Genomic DNA, 21,186 nt, shown 5'->3' on the forward strand with positions numbered 1-21,186 from the left:
TAAAGTTTGTTTTGTTTAACGACACCACTAGAGCACAATGATTTATTAATCATCGGTAATTCAAACATACAGTCTTAGAGAGAAACCTCGCTACATTTTACTATTAAAATGACATCATTTGTATGCAGCATCCCACAAATAGAATAGCATATACTGCTATTCCAGCAGTGGAACGACAACAGAGTTTACTTTCCGCTATGAATTATACTTTATTCATAGTAACTGATATTCATTATTTTATTTATTTAATCCTCCGAGTTTACAGCCAGTTTAAGATGTTGCAGACTAATAGAGCCTTTTGGCGACTAAAATTACATATTAAATACATTTCCCTGTGTAGAATACTAGTGTGTTTACGGTCGTGTGCTTTTTCTTGTAGCAGTAATTTATCATTTTACTTCGTAGGCCTAATCATGGTATCGAATTGGCTCTTTTTTTCTAACCGGCGCAGTATGTTTTGGGGTTTGTTTTCAACAGGCCCTTTAAACATTTTAGCAGACCTGACAAAAGTATAACAGGGCCAGATTTCAAACTATCAGCACATCACAGAGATAATCTATCAACATTATTTACTTTTCATAAAATAGCAATGGCTGGTCTCAGATATATTGTAGAATGAGAAGTTCTCAAATACCTGTCCCACAGTTTACTTGTCATTGGCGTAGCACCTGTGGGAACTACAAACAACATCTCCCTATAGCTGACAGCAGTGCAGCAAGGCCTCATGTGTTAAGCTAATGAAATTTATTTGATAAGTTTGTTACATTATTGTGTTTTTAATTCACCTTAAATCCATTTAAAATTTACACTATGTTTAATAGAATAGAATAGAATAGGTGTTTAACGACACCCGAGCATGAAAAATACATCGGCTAATGGGTGTCAAACTATGGTAAATGCAGATAGTTAATATTAAAAATTAGAATAAAAGGCAGTATCTCGAACAAACTGTAATGGAAGTTCTGGATAGAAGCGATTCCATCACATTTTATTGTCCAAATATATCAGTTCTAGAGTTTCGTTGAGATAAGTACACTCCACCATAATGTTGTGTACTGTCAGAGTACTTTGAAAGTGGTCACACTGAGGTGGAGGATCTTTCGTCAAGATAAATGCATGAGTCGAGTATGTATGGTCGATGCGAGCACGACACAAGGTTGTTAGCAATCACACTGTTCCAATCATTCTGTGATCTGTCTGTATAAAGAGGAATGTAATCACGGTACCTGTCTTGAATTTCCATGAAAAACTGTTTATATACCACAGCAACTGTACGATAGTATGTTCAATGCCTGCCATTGATATACCAATAACCGTGTCGTTAGAATGAGTTTCTAATTATAGAGGATGTCATTCATGATATATGAATGTAAATCTGTGGCACAAAATCGTTTCGCTGCCATAACAAAGTTCATACAAGGACGCAGTCCGTGCTTTTATGTGGTTTTGTCATTGGAGTAACAGTCATTGGTGTAACAACTGTTACTGAGGTGGGGTATTACACCAGTGACATTCAACTAACTTACACCAAAGACAGACAGAACACATAGTCTTAGTCCTTTTCTATGGTGTTGAAACATTTTTGTTTCTGTTCATAATTATTAAGGATCAAATTATAATCTTAAATGAAATCTTTAATCAATTTACCATGTTTGTTTTGTACATCTAAACTCGTTCATAATTGTTTTTAACAATGAGGAATCCTAAACCTTCTATACGACGTATTGTTCACATTTGCGTCAAAACTCGAAAGTATGTTTATTTAATATTATACATTTCAGTTTTATATTATATAGTCAAGAATCTATATAATGGCCATGTTGATGCTATACAGGTCTTAGCCGTTATATCGAATTTGCCGTTGTAACGATCGGGAAGAGTTAGTATATATGTATCACTCACACACACACACACACACACACACACACACACACACACACACACACACATATATATATATATATATATATATATATATATATATATATATATATACATATACACATATACACATACACATACACACACACACACACACACACACATACACATATACATATACATATACATACATATATATATATATATAAATATATATATTGCACTTTTGTCCTACGCTATTACTCCGAGTTTCACGCCCTTCGACGATCTTCAGATAGCTGATACTGGTGAAAAGATTGCAGGGTTTTTATGTTTGTGTAGTGCGGTTGCGTGGTTTGAGCTTACTGGTGTGACGGCATTTTGAGATGAGCTCAGTCCTTTTGTTGAGATTGTTTTTGTCTTTTGTTTGTAGGATGGCGAGCTTTTCCTCAATGCACAGGTTACATTGGCCGGAGTTTCGTTTGTACGTGTTCGACTGTTTGATAATTTGCCAGCTTATTTCATAATTTGTTCGCTGTTTTTTTAGTTCCCAGACATGTTTAGATAGCTCGGTTTCTTTCGAGTATTTTTCGTGTTTGAACGATTTCGTGTGATTGTTGTATCGTTGTTTGAAATTACCGCCAGATAGACCGATGTATGTTTTTGACGTTGCGCCAGTTGTTACGCTTGCTTTGTATACTATCGAACTTGCTTGGCATTGTCCGTTGAGTGGGCAGTTTTCTTTATTTCTGCAGTTGCAATTTTCTTTTGTTGTTACGCTGACTGGATCTTTAATACTTTTAGAGTTGTGGTTTTTGATTAATGTGCCGATGTTTTTCATGCAACTGTAGCTGATTTTGACGTTATTTTTGTTGAATATTTTGTGGTATTTGTGTGTGGAGGGGAAATGTTTGGATATTAATTTTATGAATAATTGTCCGATGTTTGTTTTCACAGCTTTGTTGTATGGTGGGTTGAACCATATGATTTTCCTGCTTCTGTTCTTTCTTTTTTTGTTTTGTGTTGTGTGGATTCCTGTTTGTGTGTATATAGTATGCGTTCTGTGTAGTTGCTTTCCTTTAGTGCTTTGTCGTACGTGGGTGCGGCTTCCGTGAAATCTTCTTCGCTGGATGATAGCATTGAGATTCGCTTGCTGATTGATGCGGGTATCTGTTTTATAATGCTGGGTGGGTGGTTTGAGTGTATATTTATGTACACCGGGTCGTTGTTGGGTTTTCTGTAAGGTTTGTATTTTCCTGTATGTAAGTTTAGTGTGACGTCGAGGAAGTTGACACATTTTAGGTTGGTTTGTGTTGTTATTTTGAGGCCAAATTGTTCGAAAATTTGTATGAGTATTTTTCTTGTTCTGTCTGCTTGGCTTCCTGAGCAGTTTCTGAGTACTACGAGTCCGTCGTCTCTATATAGACCGGTATTTGCGTTGTTGATTGTTTTTCCTATCGTTTCTAGAATTAGAAGGCCAACAAGTTCGCACACTTCAGCACCGTCGTAACTGCCCATTGTGACATCAAATGCGTTTTGGGTGTTTCTTTTCACCCATGGTTTACCATCGTTGTCGAAGAGTAAAGATTTTCTTGCATGCATTATTGTTTTGTGCTCCTTTTCCGTGATATTTGTGTATTGTTTTGCCCAGTTTAGTGATTTTTCGAGCAGTTCTTTTGTTATTGTTGGGTAGAAGTCCACAATGTCGAAAATGAGGAACGATAGGTTTTGTTTTTCATGCAGTGCTGAAAACCATTCAAGCACGGAAGAAGTGTTTCTCCATTGGTTGACTGTTAAGTTTTGTCTTACGGCTGTGTTTATTCGATCTAGCATTATTTTGCTTACTTTCCCTATTTCACTTTTTGCCGGGTTTATTAGTCTGCATGTGGGGTTTGTGTTGTAGTTTTCTTTGTGGTCTTTCATTGTGATGAAAGCTTGAGTTTCTGTTGTTGTGTCTATATACACATACATATACACACAAACATACACACACATATACACACACTGAAATTGTGTTAGTGATATATTGGTCCTAAGATTTAATATTTAACATTAAAGTCAGAAACACACATGATGCTATTCAAACATACTTATATTTATAACAATTACCAAGTGACATGATTAACATTTAACATATTTGATTGTATATTTTCAAAATAAAGTTATAGTGCTTTCCAATCGATGGTATCTGGTAAAGAAAATATCTAACGTTGATATCATGCAAAATAAACTCAACTTATTCCATTACTTTTAAAGCTTATGAAAAGTTTTACGTTCTGGAGAATGACTAATAGCGTTAAGCACGTAGCTGGCCCAAAGTCAGTCAAAACATTTGGTTGTCAGCGCAGGAAAGTGATAGTAAATGGTACATACTATGTTTTTATTGGAATATAATAATAAATAGTATTGTGCTTAGCCTAGTATTAAAGGGACATTCCTGAGTTTGCTGCAATTTTTAAGATGTTATCGACTAACAAAGACTTTTTAACGATTGTAATTATATATCAAATATATTTTTCTGCATAAAATATTAGTGGTTGTATATTAAATGTGTTTCTGGTCGTTCTAATATTTGTACTAGGTTAGATTCATTTTGTTTCCTAAAATATTGTTTTGTTTCGTACGTACGAAATTATTTGAAGACAAAATCCAGTTTGGGCTTCTTGCAAATATTAAGACGACCAGAAACACATTGAATATGCAGACACTGATATTCTAAACAAGAAAATATATTTAATATTGTCACAAGTCAAGGGTAATCTGATTTTAATTGTATGAAAGAGAATATGTGGTTATATATTTTATAACATTTTTTATCATTTATACGGTATTTTAATTTATACGAATGAGAGAAGCATGAAGTATGAGTCATAGCTTGTATCTCACACGTGAAGCTGTCTTTAATTAGCAAGGTAGCAATTTGTATTATTGTAGCTTGTGGTATGGGTGAGTGATAGATGAGTGATAAGCTGACTGGGTGAATATAGTGTGGAACTGGGCTATTGAGTGGATGATTTGTCATTAATCGCTGAGAGAGAATCATTGAACATTCAGTTTGGGAAAGACTTGGTAGAAGTGTAAGAGACTTTGTGGAAGTTCGGGTTATTGTTTAACCGTAAGTAAATTAAATATTTTACACATGTATTGTGTTACAGAGGTGTGACATTTGAATGTTATTTTGGTCTGTATTTAGTTTGCTATATTAAATGTATATATTTAGCAAATGCTCAGTGTAACTTGTGAAATGCGGACATTGTGTAAAGTAATGAAATTGTTTGCTATATGTATTTATGTGTTTATTAAATGTATAATGTGAATTGAATTATGCACATGAAGTAAGTTGTACGTGTTATTAACGTATACGTTGTGAAACCTGTATAATGTGGACATGTGTGAAATGATGAAAATGATTGATGTATGAAGGGTATTTAATATTGAGGTTTTGCATGATAGTAATGGAGTGTATATTGTTTACAGCAGCTTGTGTGGTATCTGTTGAGACCAACAACGGGATGAGCAGCGAGGGGCAATGTTAGAGTTTGACCAGGTGATTGGGCTGCGGAATTATGTGAAGAAGGGACGAGGAAACTGACGTTGATGTTAATTCATGGAAGTTGGGTACAGCTGAAGTGGAAATTGAAGTTCCACATGTGGGCTACTTATTAGCCATGATGTTGTGGTGGTGAATAACAAGTGTATTGTTATCGTGCAGCATCTCGGTGAATAACAAGTGTATTGTTATTGTGCAGCAGAAACATATTGTGTAAATATGGCTGTAGTATTTAGAGCTGATCTGAAATGGAGGGTGCTAACTAATGTTAGTACATAATTTAGTTAGAACAATATATGTATATAAAAGTTGATCACGAGGAAGTGAATCATAAGGATTGTGGTATGAACTGAAACATTTTATATTGAACTGTGTGGTTTTAGTATATTATTTTGTGTGTTGTGATACGTGATATTTTTATATGAAATTATGTGTAAAGTGGTGATAATGTATGTTTATTATATATGAGAAGTGTGAGTGTTGAGGGAGTGCTGGTGATTAGTGGTATGTGAGAGGGATATAATTAGGGTTAGTAAGTAGGAGTGGAGAATGAATGTGATTGTTATTTGTGTGCTGTAAATAAATGTAATATAATTTATTTGGATTAGTGTTGTTTCTTTTAGTTATTCAATCACATGTGACAATTTTGGTGGAGATGCAGGGCAACTGAAAAACATTCGACAAGTTTATTGTCATTATTATATCACGTGATTGGTGCTAAAGGAAGCAAAGATAAATGTGTTTGTACTCATATATATATTTGTTTATAATTTACAATAAGTACTGTAGATGTGTGGGATAGATGGTGCAATGTGAAAACGGGATACACAATTATCTATACCATTGATATGTGAGCGTTTATTGTGTTATGGTAACTTATGGAGGGTAAGTATATGGTAAGTATAACTTTATTGTTTAGGAACAGTGATGACTGATGGGGTTATTTGTAAATAGGTATGTATATTAGTATTGTAGTATTAGCATAATAACTAATGAAGGTAAGTATAGTTGTGTTATCACTTTGTGTAATTATTTTTGTAGTCAGTATGGAGTTTGAGAAATTTATGGAGGTAGGAAAAACCTTAGGCCTGGAGAAAGCAGGGCTGCAGAAATTTGTTAAAGAGCAGATGGAAGAATTGAAGGAACTAAAGAGATTAGAAAGGGAAGATCGATTAAAGGAAAGAGAAGCAGCCAAAGAACTAGCAGAAATGGAAGCCGCCAAAGAGTTAAGGGAAAGAGAAGCAGAACTAGCGGAAAGAAGCCACCAAAGAGTTAGGGAAAGAGAAGCAGCCAAAGAACTAGTGGAAATGGAAGCCGCCAAAGAGTTAAGGGAAAGAGATGTTGCTAGAGAGTTGGCAGAAATCAAGGAGAGGCAGTGGGCAAGTGAAAGAGAGGAGCGAGAACGAGAAAGACAGTTTGAATTAACTAAGCTGGAAATGGAGACAGGTAACCGAGCAGGTTTGTTGAAATCAAATGATGTAAGTGTTCAGAAAGTTAAATTGAAAATGAATATATTTCAAGATGGTAGAGATGACATGGATGCTTACTTGACAAGCTTTGAAAGGATGTCCATAGCTCAGAAGTCACCACAGAAGGATTGGGCAATTCACTTAGGAACCTTATTGACAGGTAAAGCTAGAGATGTATATGTAAGGCTAAATAGCGAAGATGCGATGGATTATGATAAACTAAAGAATGCTCTGTTACATAGATACGATTTGACGCAGGAAGGATTTAGACAGAAGTTCAGAACAGCGAAAGTAGAAGTAGGAGAAACATACACACAGTTTCTGAGTAGAATGACAGGTTATGTACATAGGTGGATTAAAATGAGTGGAATTAATCAAGATTTTGAAGGATTGTTTGATTTATTATTGAGGGAACAGCTTTTGAATTCTGCAAGTACTGAATTAACATTGTATTTAAAAGAGAGAACACCAGAGAGCGCAGATAAAATGGCGAGTTTAGCAGAGACATTTGTAGAAGCCAGAAAGGAGCAGTCCACAGCATAAAACAGGAAGAAAGAGACCGGAGACAGTATGTAGGAGGAGAAAGAGGACGAATACCGGGTAAGAACTTTTCAAACAACTATAATTCACACACTAATTCACACAGATGTAGTGAATCTCATCGGCCATGGGCACCCAAGTGTTTTGTTTGTGATAAAAAGGGTCATATAGCCAGAGAATGTCCAAATAGGAACAAATCGACAAGAGAGATACGTGATAAAGAGGTTATTGCATGTATGGTTTCAATGAAGAAAAACAGATTAGTGGAAAGAGACGATAGCAATATGAATGTGTTTGTAGGGACAAACTTAGGAAAAGATACTACCATCATTAGAGATACAGGATGTTCCACAGTAGTGATCAGGAAGTGTTTAGTACCTGAGAATGACATGACAGGAGAGATAGGTAGTTATGTGACTTTAGATGGCGAGGTGAAAGAAGCCCCATGGTGTGAGACTTACATCAAAACGCCTTATTACACAGGGAAAGTCAGAGCTATGGTTTTAGATAATCCCATATATGATATTGTCATTGGAAACGTGATAGGAGCTAAAGATGCCACGAAGAGAGATATAGCACAGACAATAGGAATCATGGAGACAAGAGCCCAAGTGAAGAGGAGAAATCAGAAAATGCAGCCATTGATTACACCAACAATACAGATTGAAGGAGTGAATCCTGAACAGATCCGAGCTGAGCAGCGAAAAGATGAAGGTTTGGAAAAATTATTTAAATTAGCAGAAGCAGGGGAAGAAACGCTAAAAGGGAGAAACTTTTCAAAATTTGTAATTGAAAATGAATTGCTTAAAAGAAAGTCGCAGTCACCTAATGTTGAACATGGAAAGTTATTTGATCAACTTGTAGTACCAACGAAGTTAAGAGTCAAAGTGATGAGAGTTGCTCATGAAACAGTCTTGGCAGGACATATGGCTACACAGAAAACGATCAATAGGGTACAACGTCATTTTTATTGGCCTGGATTACAAGGGGATATTCGCAGGTTTTGCCAGTCATCATGCGATGTTTGCCAAAGAACAATTCCTAAAGGTAGAGTAGGGAAAGCTTTATTAGGAAAGATGCCAGTTATTGATGTGCCATTTGAAAGAGTAGCAGTAGATTTAGTAGGACCCATAGATCCGATGACTGACAAAAAGAACAGATATATTTTGGTTGTTGTGGATTTTGCAACTAGGTATCCTGAAGCAGTGGCTTTGAAGAATATTGACACCAGAACAGTAGCGGAGGCATTATTGGGAGTGTTTGGAAGAGTTGGAATGCCAAAAGAGATTCTTACTGACCGAGGAACTCAATTTACATCAGACATGATGAAGGAGGTATGTAGATTGTTATCTATGAAGCAATTAACAACCACTCCTTATCACCCCATGTGTAACGGCCTTGTTGAGAGATTTAACGGGACATTAAAATCAATGCTTAAAAAGATGTGTATTGAAAGACCAAAGGATTGGGATCGATATATAGCACCTTTGCTGTTCGCTTACAGGGAGGTACCGCAAGATAGCATAGGATTTTCTCCGTTTGAATTGCTTTATGGTAGAACAGTGAGAGGACCAATGCAGATTCTGAAAGAATTGTGGACAGATGAAATAACAGATCCAGAAATAAAGACAACATATCAGTATGTCATTGATCTGAGAGAGAGGCTGGAGGAAACGTGTATGCTGGCACACAACGAGTTAGAAAAATCATCAACGAGATATAGAAAATACTTCAATTCGAAGGCGAAGGACAGACAGCTGAAGGTTGGTGATCAGGTATTGTTGCTTTTACCTAAATACAAGAACAAGTTAGAAATGATGTGGCAGGGACCAAACAGGATAGTAGAGAAGCTGGGAAGTTTAGATTACAGAATAAAGATGGACAACGGGAAAGTAAAAACCTTTCATGTGAATATGCTAAAGAAATATTTGGACAGACCAAAGGAAGAGAATAGAGAAAGGATAGAAACAGTTTGTGTAGCAGTAGTAGAAGAGGAAGTCGTTGAAGGGGAATGTAAAGAAAGTTAGAAGGGAAGTTGGGTATTGTATTACCATCGTTAGTTAAGACAGAGACATGGGAAAGATGTGAACTTTCAAGTGATTTAGATAGGAAACAAATCCAAGATGTGAAAGGTGTACTGCAAACATTCCAAGATGTATTATCAGATAAACCTGGAAGAACTGATCTGGAAACATTCAAAATAGAATTAACTTCTGAAGAACCTGTTAGATTAAAACCATATCCAATACCGTTTAGCTTGACGAAGGTAGTGAAAGAGGAAGTAGATCAAATGCTAGAACTTGATGTGATTGAGAAATCTCACTCAGCATATGCTAGTCCCATAGTGCTAGTGAAAAAGAAAGAAGGGACATATCGATTTTGTACTGATTATAGGAGATTGAACCAAATTGTTGTATATGATGCAGAACCCATTCCTAATATTGATGAATTACTCAGTAAAATTTCAGGAGCAAAATTCTTCACAAAAATTGATCTTTGCAAGGGATACTGGCAGATTCCAGTGGAAGAAGATTCGAGAGATGCAACAGCGTTCGTTACACCAAATGGTCTGTATCACTGGAAGGTAATGCCGTTTGGAATAGTTAGTGCTCCAGCGGTATTCTCACGGATGATGAGAACTCTATTGAAAGGTTTGAGTAATGTGAGAAACTACATTGATGACATTTTAATATATACCGAAACATGGGAGGAACATCTAGAGATGGTTGAGACAGTATTTAACAGACTGAGAGATGGAAAGTTAACTGCAAAACCGAGCAAGTGTTTGATTGGATTCAAAACATTAGAATTTTTAGGACATATGGTGGGTAATGGTGAAATTGGACCAGAGGCAAAGAAAGTGAAGAAAATCATGGCAATATCTAGACCACAGAACAAAAAAGAGTTGAGATCATTTTTGGGACTCATTGGGTACTACAGAAAATTTATTAAGAATTTTTCAGAAATTGCAGCTCCACTAACGGACATGACTAAGAACAGTCACACTAAAGTGTTACAGTGGACAGAGGGTACGACAGCAGCATTTAAAACACTGAAAGAAAAGATGTCAAGTGCACCTGTGTTGAAACTCCCTAAACTTGGGGAACATTTCACCATTAGAACGGACGCATCAGGTAATGGGTTAGGTGCAGTATTGATGCAGGAGAGCGAAGGTGAGGTATTTCCGGTGTTGTATGTTAGTAGGAAATTAAAGGACAGAGAAACCAGATACGCAACTATTGAGAAGGAGTGTTTGGCCATTGTGTGGGCCATAGGTAAGTTTACACAGTACGTGTACGGAGTGGACTTCACGTTAGAAACCGACCACCAGTCACTAACATGGTTACACCAGACGAGGTTTGACAATGCACGAGTGATGAGATGGGCATTGGCACTACAACCATACAGGTTTGTATGTAAGAGTATCCATGGTAAGGATAATGTGTGTGCCGATTTTTTAAGTCGATGCGGTGACAGTGGGGATATAGAATAGATTATCAAGGTTATGTAGTATCCTGTGAAGGATTAACTTTGACTTACTGTGACTTGTGATTTTGATTTTGTTAGATATTTTTATTTTGGGAAATAAAGATTTTAAGTAGGGGAATGTGTCACAAGTCAAGGGTAATCTGATTTTAATTGTATGAAAGAGAATATGTGGTTATATATTTTATAACATTTTTTATCATTTATACGGTATTTTAATTTATACGAATGAGAGAAGCATGAAGTATGAGTCATAGCTTGTATCTCACACGTGAAGCTGTCTTTAATTAGCAAGGTAGCAATTTGTATTATTGTAGCTTGTGGTATGGGTGAGTGATAGATGAGTGATAAGCTGACTGGGTGAATATAGTGTGGAACTGGGCTATTGAGTGGATGATTTGTCATTAATCGCTGAGAGAGAATCATTGAACATTCAGTTTGGGAAAGACTTGGTAGAAGTGTAAGAGACTTTGTGGAAGTTCGGGTTATTGTTTAACCATAAGTAAATTAAATATTTTACACATGTATTGTGTTACAGAGGTGTGACATTTGAATGTTATTTTGGTCTGTATTTAGTTTGCTATATTAAATGTATATATTTAGCAAATGCTCAGTGTAACTTGTGAAATGCGGACATTGTGTAAAGTAATGAAATAATGTATAATGTGAATTGAATTATGCACATGAAGTAAGTTGTACGTGTTATTAACGTATACGTTGTGAAACCTGTATAATGTGGACATGTGTGAAAGGATGAAAATGATTGATGTATGAAGGGTATTTAATATTGAGGTTTTGCATGATAGTAATGGAGTGTATATTGTTTACAGCAGCTTGTGTGGTATCTGTTGAGACCAACAACGGGATGAGCAGCGAGGGGCAATGTTAGAGTTTGACCAGGTGATTGGGCTGCGGAATTATGTGAAGAAGGGACGAGGAAACTGACGTTGATGTTAATTCATGGAAGTTGGGTACAGCTGAAGTGGAAATTGAAGTTCCACATGTGGGCTACTTATTAGCCATGATGTTGTGGTGGTGAATAACAAGTGTATTGTTATCGTGCAGCATCTCGGTGAATAACAAGTGTATTGTTATTGTGCAGCAGAAACATATTGTGTAAATATGGCTGTAGTATTTAGAGCTGATCTGAAATGGAGGGTGCTAACTAATGTTAGTACATAATTTAGTTAGAACAAAATATGTATATAAAAATTGATCACGAGGAAGTGAATTATAAGGATTGTGGTATGAACTGAAACATTTTATATTGAACTGTGTAGTTTTAGTATATTATTTTGTGTGTTGTGATACGTGATATTTTTATATGAAATTATGTGTAAAGTGGTGATAATGTATGTTTATTATATATGAGAAGTGTGAGTGTTGAGGGAGTGCTGGTGATTAGTGGTATGTGAGAGGGATATAATTAGGGTTAGTAAGTAGGAGTGGAGAATGAATGTGATTGTTATTTGTGTGCTGTAAATAAATGTAATATAATTTATTTGCATTAGTGTTGTTTCTTTTAGTTATTCAATCACATGTGACAAATATGTAAGTTTAATCGTAGAAGTATTTTATTAGTAGGAAACACCTTACAACTCGGGAATGTCCTTTTTAAGCGTGCAGTTACAAACTTTTTCTGTATGACGATTATATATATATATTTTTTAATTTGTTTTCTTTTGTTATTTCCTGACAAAACTATATTACTTGTTTTGCAACCATTTTCCTTTTCAACGAAGAAGAGTAAATTAAAGCAGCTTTTCGCTTCTGTGTTCACCGTCTTAAAGGTAGGCTAATTAGAGTTACGTACTATTAGAGTTTACGTTGTGTTGATCAAAACCAGTGAAGTGCAGATCGAGAGTACTATTAGACTGACGTTGACAGGGCACAGAATAGAGTTTGCAAACTTGTAACTTGTTGACATTGAATACCTTTTTCTGGTAATTTCGGCCCATGCAAAATTAGTGTTTTTTGTGTAAAATGGATGTACTGCGGCCAGGATTAGTGGGTGTGTTTGTTTAAAGCAATATGAATATATCACTACTAAATGTGATTAAACACTTTATAAATAAGTTGTATAAGATTTTTTTAAACAATATTAAGTACTGTAATAATAATTTTCAGCTACATTTATGGAAAGTATACACCAGTCATTTTTCAAAAATGGTAAATCTAATCGGCGAATATTCTATGTTGTATAAATGTATTTATTCTTTTTAGTTATCAGATGCTGATGCACTTATCAACTTCATTGCAGAAAACGTCGTCTATTTTGTTTAATGACACCACTAGAGCATATTGCAGAAAATGTGCCAAAACAATTAAAATTGTTGCTTCTAAGACATACTGCAGATTAATCCACAATGCATACTAATATACATTAGTGATTAGTACAAATGTCATTCTAATCACAACACTGAAGTCTCCAAGACACTAGCACATACTAGTATTTCTACTTGTTCAGTTCTCAGTGGAAACCTTTGGTGTGAGGGAACTAAAATACATGCATATAGTGCATCTCCATATAAATAATATTGTGTTGGTTTTTGTTTCAATTGGGTCTTGTCAGCATTGATACTTATTTCATGAAAGTGAATATATTTTTCAAATGAAGTCTAACAGAATGAATTGTTTTACTAGAAGAACAACATGACAACTTAACCAGTTTCACAAATACAAAATTAAACTATGATGTCGATATATTCGACGAATACGATTTAATCGTCTCAGAAACTCGGCTCGTTTATTAGTTGTTTTTATTCGAACTGGTTTCTGAAGATACGTAAGAAACAGAATTCAGTGTCCGTCAATAACATTTGATGGGTCCACGAGAATAACCTATGCTGTCCAAACAGATAGTCAGTATTAGAATGGTCCACGGGAATAACCTATGCTGTCCATACAGATAGTCAGTATTAGAATGGTCCACGGGAATAACTTATGATGTCCAAACAGATAGTCAGTATTTGAATGGTCCACGGGAATAACCTATGATGTCCAAACAGATAGTTAATATTTGAATGGTCCACGGGAATAACCTATGCTGTCCAAACAGATAGTCAGTATTTGAATGGTCCACGAGAATAACCTATGATGTCCAAACAGATGGTCTGTATTATAACGGTCGTGTATGTCAAGGTCACAATGACACATTAAATTTAAAAAAAATCATTATGGTAGGCCAGGCCATTAAATGAACATATGACCTTTCTAAATATGTGACATCACAGGTTATTCCCGTGCTGCCTTCATATGTATGTGTGTATGTATGTATGTATGATTGTATGTATGTATGCATATATATATATATGTGTGTGTGTGTGTGTGTGTGTGTGTGTGTGTGTATGCGTGTATGTATGTTATGTATGTACGTGTCTTTGTGTGTGTGTGTGTGTGTATATGTATGTTATGTATGTATGTACATGTGTGTGTGTGTGTGTGCGTGTATGTATGTATGTATGTACATATGTCTTTATCTCTCTGTGTGTGTGTGTGTGTGTGCGTGTGCGTGTGTGTGTGTGTGGTCTCACATACCTCAGTGTTGGGTAAACACAACACACAGCAGCAGCTAGCCGCACGATAAGCATAAAAATGGAATCCTGCATCATCCAAGAATTAATCTGGAATCTGGTATGCCACACACCTTTATATACAGTGTACTGGATGGCGTCAACATTTTGATAGAAAACCTAGCTTTGAAGGGTCTCTTTGTTACTAGTATATTCTTTGGTAATTGTGTTTTCCGATGATTTAAAAAAAAAAATACAATCATGCTCATATGAACAATGGTTCACCTTTGAAACATTCGAACTCAGCTACACACTGATGTTCTATGCATGCCCTTAAGTCTTTGAGTTGAGATTTGAACTCCATTGAAGTGATAGTAATGTAAATGTAAATGCGTTTGATTATTCCTTTTTGAAGCGCTGCAGCTGTACACAATTATCAAATACAACGAGACCTCAAAGAACCGTAGTGGTTTTATGTCGGTTCTGTACCACAATCGGCGGAAAAAGCAGATAAGCGGAGATTTGTTGGTTTTCCGCCGATTGTTACCTAACTATTCTGGAATCAGAGGAAAGACATCGGTGGAAGTTTCTTTTGTTTCATTCCTTTGTTCCAATTCCTTTTTCTTCTAATCTGGGGTATCTATCAAGATATATACTCTTCAAAAAAAAGTAGGGAAACTCTAATAAGAATTTACAATTGCCAAAATTGTAAGGTATATTAGCTGTGGGGAATTGTTATATGATAATAGTGAATTAATTGGGCAAACATTACAACCGACAGTTCAGTAGTACAGTAGGTTCTATGACCACCAAAGATCTTGAAGGATGATTGGGGTCAGAAGTGAAATTTGAAAGTTGACGGTTTTTTATCAGTAGTGGATGATATCGTCAAGATATGTCAGACATTCATTCAGTCTACGAGGCATACTGCGTATGTGTCTCCCAATGGCCATTTGAGGGAGTCTGTTCCACTCCTCTTGCAGCGCCTGACCAAGTTCCGCTAACGTGGTCGGCGGTCTTTGACGTTGACGCACACGTCTCCCTATCATGTGCCAAACGTGTTCAATGGGGGAAAGGCCTGGGCTCATTGCTGGCCATGGCATTCGATAGATGTTGTGCTGGTGGAGGTGAGCATTACCAGAGTGTTTTCCGGTATTAGTTTTTAGTCATTTTATTGTTTGAGTTTGCGATGTGGCGTATGCAACGTGATGAACGTCTACGGGCTACACACACACACACACACACACACACACACACCACACACACACACACACACACACACATTGAACACGTTATAATATCTTACATTTTCAGTGCAATCAAAGTATGTGATAATTTTAAGATCACATACTTTAACAATTTGATAATTTTGCAAATTAGATGTAAATTAATCGAGATCACGACACTAGATTTATTGACATTTAAGCAAACGTACTAGAGTGACATACCAGTCTTTTTTGGGGTACGCCTTGAAGCACAAGTTCAGATGTAGAATTAGTACGTACCCGTCTTCGACTGGACAGTCACCTGGCAATATATTTACCTTTGTCAGTATCTGTTTCTAAATAATACATATGCATGTGTTTTCGGGGTTTTTTTTAGGATTTATGTCATTCAAAATAACCTCTTGACTTTGCTTCTGTTGTAACATATTTACAGATAATATATTTTAAAGAACTAAAATTGTATATTTAAATACATTGTATTGTACATTTTCATAATGTACGTAATAATTACATTGCCCAACTTAGAATACCAGTTGCCTGTCTATTCAACATGTTTCAGATGTCATATATTACAACTGCATATTGCCAGGCATACGTTTATTGCAGTACGATCAGAAACCCTTTGGATATACAGGTATTAAAATTCTTAGTAGGAAGATATGAAGTCTTCAAATTGGTGATCGTCACATTTGATTTTATAGATCCTTACTCGTAATATATTTATGTTGATAGTTATTATTTACGTTAATACTAACAAATCGAGAATTAGCAGTATCGAGATTCGATCTCACTATACCTACGCCAGAAGACATCAGCTTTGTTCAAAATGTCTCAACAAATGTCCGAAGGCCTCAACCAGACATATTTTACAGCGAAATGCCGTAAATGTGTAATTTCCACATGATTGTTGAATAGGTCAAGGCATTTCAACATCTACGGGTACTCTCATATCATTTTGTAGACTGTAATTCACTTTAATTTGTTTGTAAAATATCAAAATTGCTTCCAGATTACCGATCTGAAGCGAACGACACGAGTTTGCCTTCAGAATAAAATACATATGTCGCCGACTTTCGGGCATATGTAGTTTGTTTGATTATTTCGTCAGCGCACAGCATTCCCAGAATTTTAACTCATGACTTGGAACTTCAGTAACACATAACTTACATCGAGCGAAAAGGTTCTAGTCAGCAGATCTACGCCAGAAATGACTGCAGACTTTTGGTGTGGTCAACATTTGGTTGAGACCGTCTCGTTTTCCAAGTGTACTATACTTGTAAAGGTTTGTCTTGTATATCTTCGTGGCTGGAATGCTATACCCTCCCATCAGTATTTGAAAGTCACTTTAATTATTTTAAAAATAAATTTAAACAATGCTATATGTTCATATAAGATGTACGGAAATGTTATTATAACAATATTGTCTGACAGTGCGATAGCCGTAACTGTTATATAACAATTCAATCTCGTATACACTATCAATTCATTGTCGAAATTTTGCCTTAAGACCATGTATATTTTGCGTACCCCGTCTCTTTGGCAATACAAATTATGTTATGTTATGTTATTTAATGTAATGTAAACACTAACATTGTTACTTCTAGTAGTCTTCATCTGTATCACTTAATAGCTTTTCTTATGTATATAAATTAACTTGTGAAGTACATTTGACAATTTGTTCGTCGTCCTTTACTATTATTTCTTACTGCTCCATATATTTTCGTATTCAGTATAATGTTTTTTGTAAAAAAACGAAAAAAAACGCCGTCAGGTTCATTGGCGGATCAAGGATTGAATATTGGGGGCATCCACAGTGGGGTTGGGTGCACAAAGACTGTCTTTTACATGTGTTATGGGGACACAGGAAACTATAAAAAAAAGTCGTGGAGAAAAAAAGATGTATGATTGAAAGATGGAATGGCATAGCCGATGACCTTGTTATATATTCGACATAATTAAGGGTCAGTAGTCTTTTGGTCACTTTCTATTAGTATCACATTATTTTGGCATGTTCTGGTTCCACTTTCGGCAACACTTGACCATGATACACGGACACGGTGGGGTTTACGTGCATTTATAAAATCTACAGATGTGCACATTCGGCAGAGATTTGATACATGTTGGCTTGTAACAATACTTATAATTACTGGCCCTTAATGAATTTTATTCAATATAAAATGACACATAGTTTAGTAACTTGAGTTAGGCCCAAAACACACCGCAGCATTGTCTGGGTCTGACGAGTATGGTACCAGTCGAAAATAAAACCCACTGAATCGAATGTGACAAAACACACTATGTCTTTACAATAGATTTGGCCTCGTTAGAATCTGGACTCAAGACTCTAATACAGTCTGAGACACCAATGTCATGACAACGCTATACATTTGTTATGCATGTGACGACATTAGGGATTGAGTCTCGAAACTAAAGGTTTTATAAGTACGGGCCCTGATAACAGACGGCATAGAAGTACATTATATTGTCACACTGTCAGACTGGCAGCTACAGCCTGTACAAGGCGTGTTTAAAAATTAAAAAAGCCAATAAAACCCCCAGGAACGATATATATTAATCAAAGCAGGTTTCTGATAATTCTTTTTCGTGTGTATAGGAGAAAATATAACTCAAGATATAAACGAGGTTAATATATATATATATATATATATATATATATATATATATATATATATATATATATATATAATAATAATAATAATAATAACTTGGATATATTATACTTTGACTTCCATGGTTTATTTACATACAATACTGTTTCGTACAGTTCGCGATGTTTGTGCGAACCTGCACTCTTCAGTGCATAAACCAGAGTGATTTGTATAGAACATTAATTACAGCAACGTGTCTCTTCTAATCATGTTAGATTACTCAAGAGGTATTTGTCTTTATGTCTACATTTGCTGACCAGTTCGTTTCGCTTATTCAAGGACGCCGTTTTAGGATTGCAAATAATAAAGTACTTCTCGCAAATACAAAGGCCGCAACGCTTCGACGCGTTCGAATAGTGTGGAGCACGGCATAGAATTGTCCAACTGATTGCGTACTCAAGGTTGTTCTCTTTCAAGTGCCAGATATGTTTACATACATACATACATACATATATTGACAACACATCAACGCCAAAATACATCAGACATAGTGACTTTGCCACACTCACCAAAGCCAGAGCCAGAACCAATTTTGGCCTACCTTCCACAAGAACATATTTACTAGCCCTTAATTAATTTTGTTCAGTATAACACGAAGAACAGCTCAGTAACTGCGTTACCTGCCATATCAAAGTAGTGGCGCGATCCTAACGAACGGAGAGAACTGGCGTTCGCAAGTCTCACAGATTGCAGACGGCATGTTAGATCAGTGTTGTACGTATACGACCGACAGTCTGGGTGTTGTGTGCAATTCGTCGAACATTTCAACAATGTCGTGACGTCACTTACATAATATATATCACTGTCAAGACTTTATTTACACTCGGGCCGTTACACACCGGCATATGAGGAATATATACATAGTAATATATTAACAGTAAATACATTAATAACAATACATACACAAACACATATACAAACATATACAATCACGCACATCAATATATTATGTAATAATACAGATATTTAATACAAATATACGGGTATTCAAGTACTTATAACGAATAGATTGTTAAACTTATATATGGTGCAGTGGATAATGATAGTATTTTGTTAATTATGTTTGGTTTTGATGGTGTTTGTAGTCAAGGGCGTTTGAATTCATTAGTTATTATATTTATGAAATATGATAATTTCTTTAGGGTACTAATTCGTTTATTCTCCAATAGTTCTCTAAATTTATAAGTACTTGGTCGCGTATAATAATATGGGTGTAGCAACTGGACTCGTGAATTATGGAAAAAATGGCAAATAAAAAGATAATGGAACTCGTCGCCAATGTCTATTACATTACATAATGTGCAAATTCTATCTTCTATGAGTATATTATTCCAACGTCTAATTTCAACGGGTAGGTAATGGTTAGACGTTCTAAATTTTAAGAGTGCTGTCCACAGTTTTTCTGGTAGTTTATTGATATAGCTTACGAAAAATAGTTGTTCTTTGTATAATCGGTAAGTGTTGCCTCTCGATGACAGTGATATGTTATTTTTCCATGTTTGTAAATACTGATCTTTGTTTAATTTGTTGTGAGAGACAATTTACTGATATGAAAGATTGTCTTATCCAGATATCACCCATTCCCAAGTTATTCAGTGTGTTTTTAACAGTATTAATCCAGTTATAGTTAGTTCCGTTAGTAAGGTGGTCATTTAACATAATTTTGTAAAAAAGAGTAGACAATTTTGATTGTTTTCCTCATATCAGTCGCGCCCAGTAACACACCATTCTTCTATATATAGTTAACTCGGCAGACGTTCTCCCTAACTCTCCATAAAGCATAAATATTGGTGTTGCGTTCTTAACGGGTATGATGTGTCTTAAAAAGTTTATTTGTACAGAATTAAATAAATCAACTTTTTCATATCCCCATATTTCACATCCATATAATAAAACTGGCAGAACCATTGAGTCATATCCCCATATTTCACATCCATATAATAAAACTGGCAGAACCATTGAGTCAAACATTTTAAGTTTACATTCGGTTGATAGATAGTTGTCCTTTGATTTTGATAGTACAAAGTACATGGCCTTGGTAGCCTGTTGTTTAAGTCTATTCTTCGTAACTCGAAAGTTGTTTAATTCTGTAAAAGTAATTCCTAAGTATTTGTATTCTTTCACATGTTCTAATGTATTATTTCCAATCTTAAAATTTTGTTTATAATCTCTAGTGTTACCGTTAAAAATCAATATTTTCGTTTTCTTGCCGTTTATTTTAAGTTTCCATTTATTGCAATATTGATAAAACATATTTAAGGTGTGTTGCAGATATTCATTATTTTATTTAAGTAATCCGCCAGTTTACAGCCAGATTAAGATGTTGCAGACTAATACAACCTTTTGGCGACTAAAATTACGTATTAAATACATTTCCCTGTGTAGAATACCAGTGTATATCCAGTGTGTTTATAGTCGTGCGCTTATACATGAAGCAGTAATTTATCATTTTACTTCGTAGGCCTAATCATGGTACGGAATTAGCTCTCTTTTTTCTAACTGGCGCAGTATGTTCTTGGGGTTTGAGTTCAACAGCCCCTTTAAAGAGTTTAGCAGGCCTGACGAAAGTATAACAGGCCCAGCTTTCAAACTATCAACACATTACAGAGATAATGTATGAACATGAAATAAAATAGCGATGGCTGGTACTATGCAACCTATAATGATAAATATACATGGTCAAAAGGTTTTATGCCAGCTCATGTCGCCCGAATTTGAGGATGTGCTTATGGAGTTGACAAAACAGTTTGGGGCGAGCTGGTAGGGGTGAATTGGTTTGTAAACTGTCGGTTCATCCCAGGCAATATGCTTCCCTTGAAGTTTGAGAGTAGCCAATTTCCGGTTCCGTAGCTACATTGTTGTATGCTCGACGAA

At 35.6% G+C, this 21,186-nt stretch overlaps 1 long non-coding RNA gene across 1 annotated transcript; it reads left to right on the forward strand.

Annotated features, from left to right (window-relative positions):
• Positions 1-4,607: 4,607 nt before the first annotated feature.
• LOC121388771 lies at positions 4,608-6,008 on the forward strand. Its single transcript, XR_005960007.1, has 2 exons — positions 4,608-4,975; positions 5,338-6,008. It is a non-coding gene; the product is annotated as an uncharacterized LOC121388771 (long non-coding RNA).
• The last annotated feature ends 15,178 nt before the right edge of the window (positions 6,009-21,186 follow it).

The sequence above is a fragment of the Gigantopelta aegis genome, chromosome 14, assembly GCF_016097555.1.
Source record: "Gigantopelta aegis isolate Gae_Host chromosome 14, Gae_host_genome, whole genome shotgun sequence".
NCBI lineage: Eukaryota > Metazoa > Mollusca > Gastropoda > Neomphalida > Peltospiridae > Gigantopelta > Gigantopelta aegis.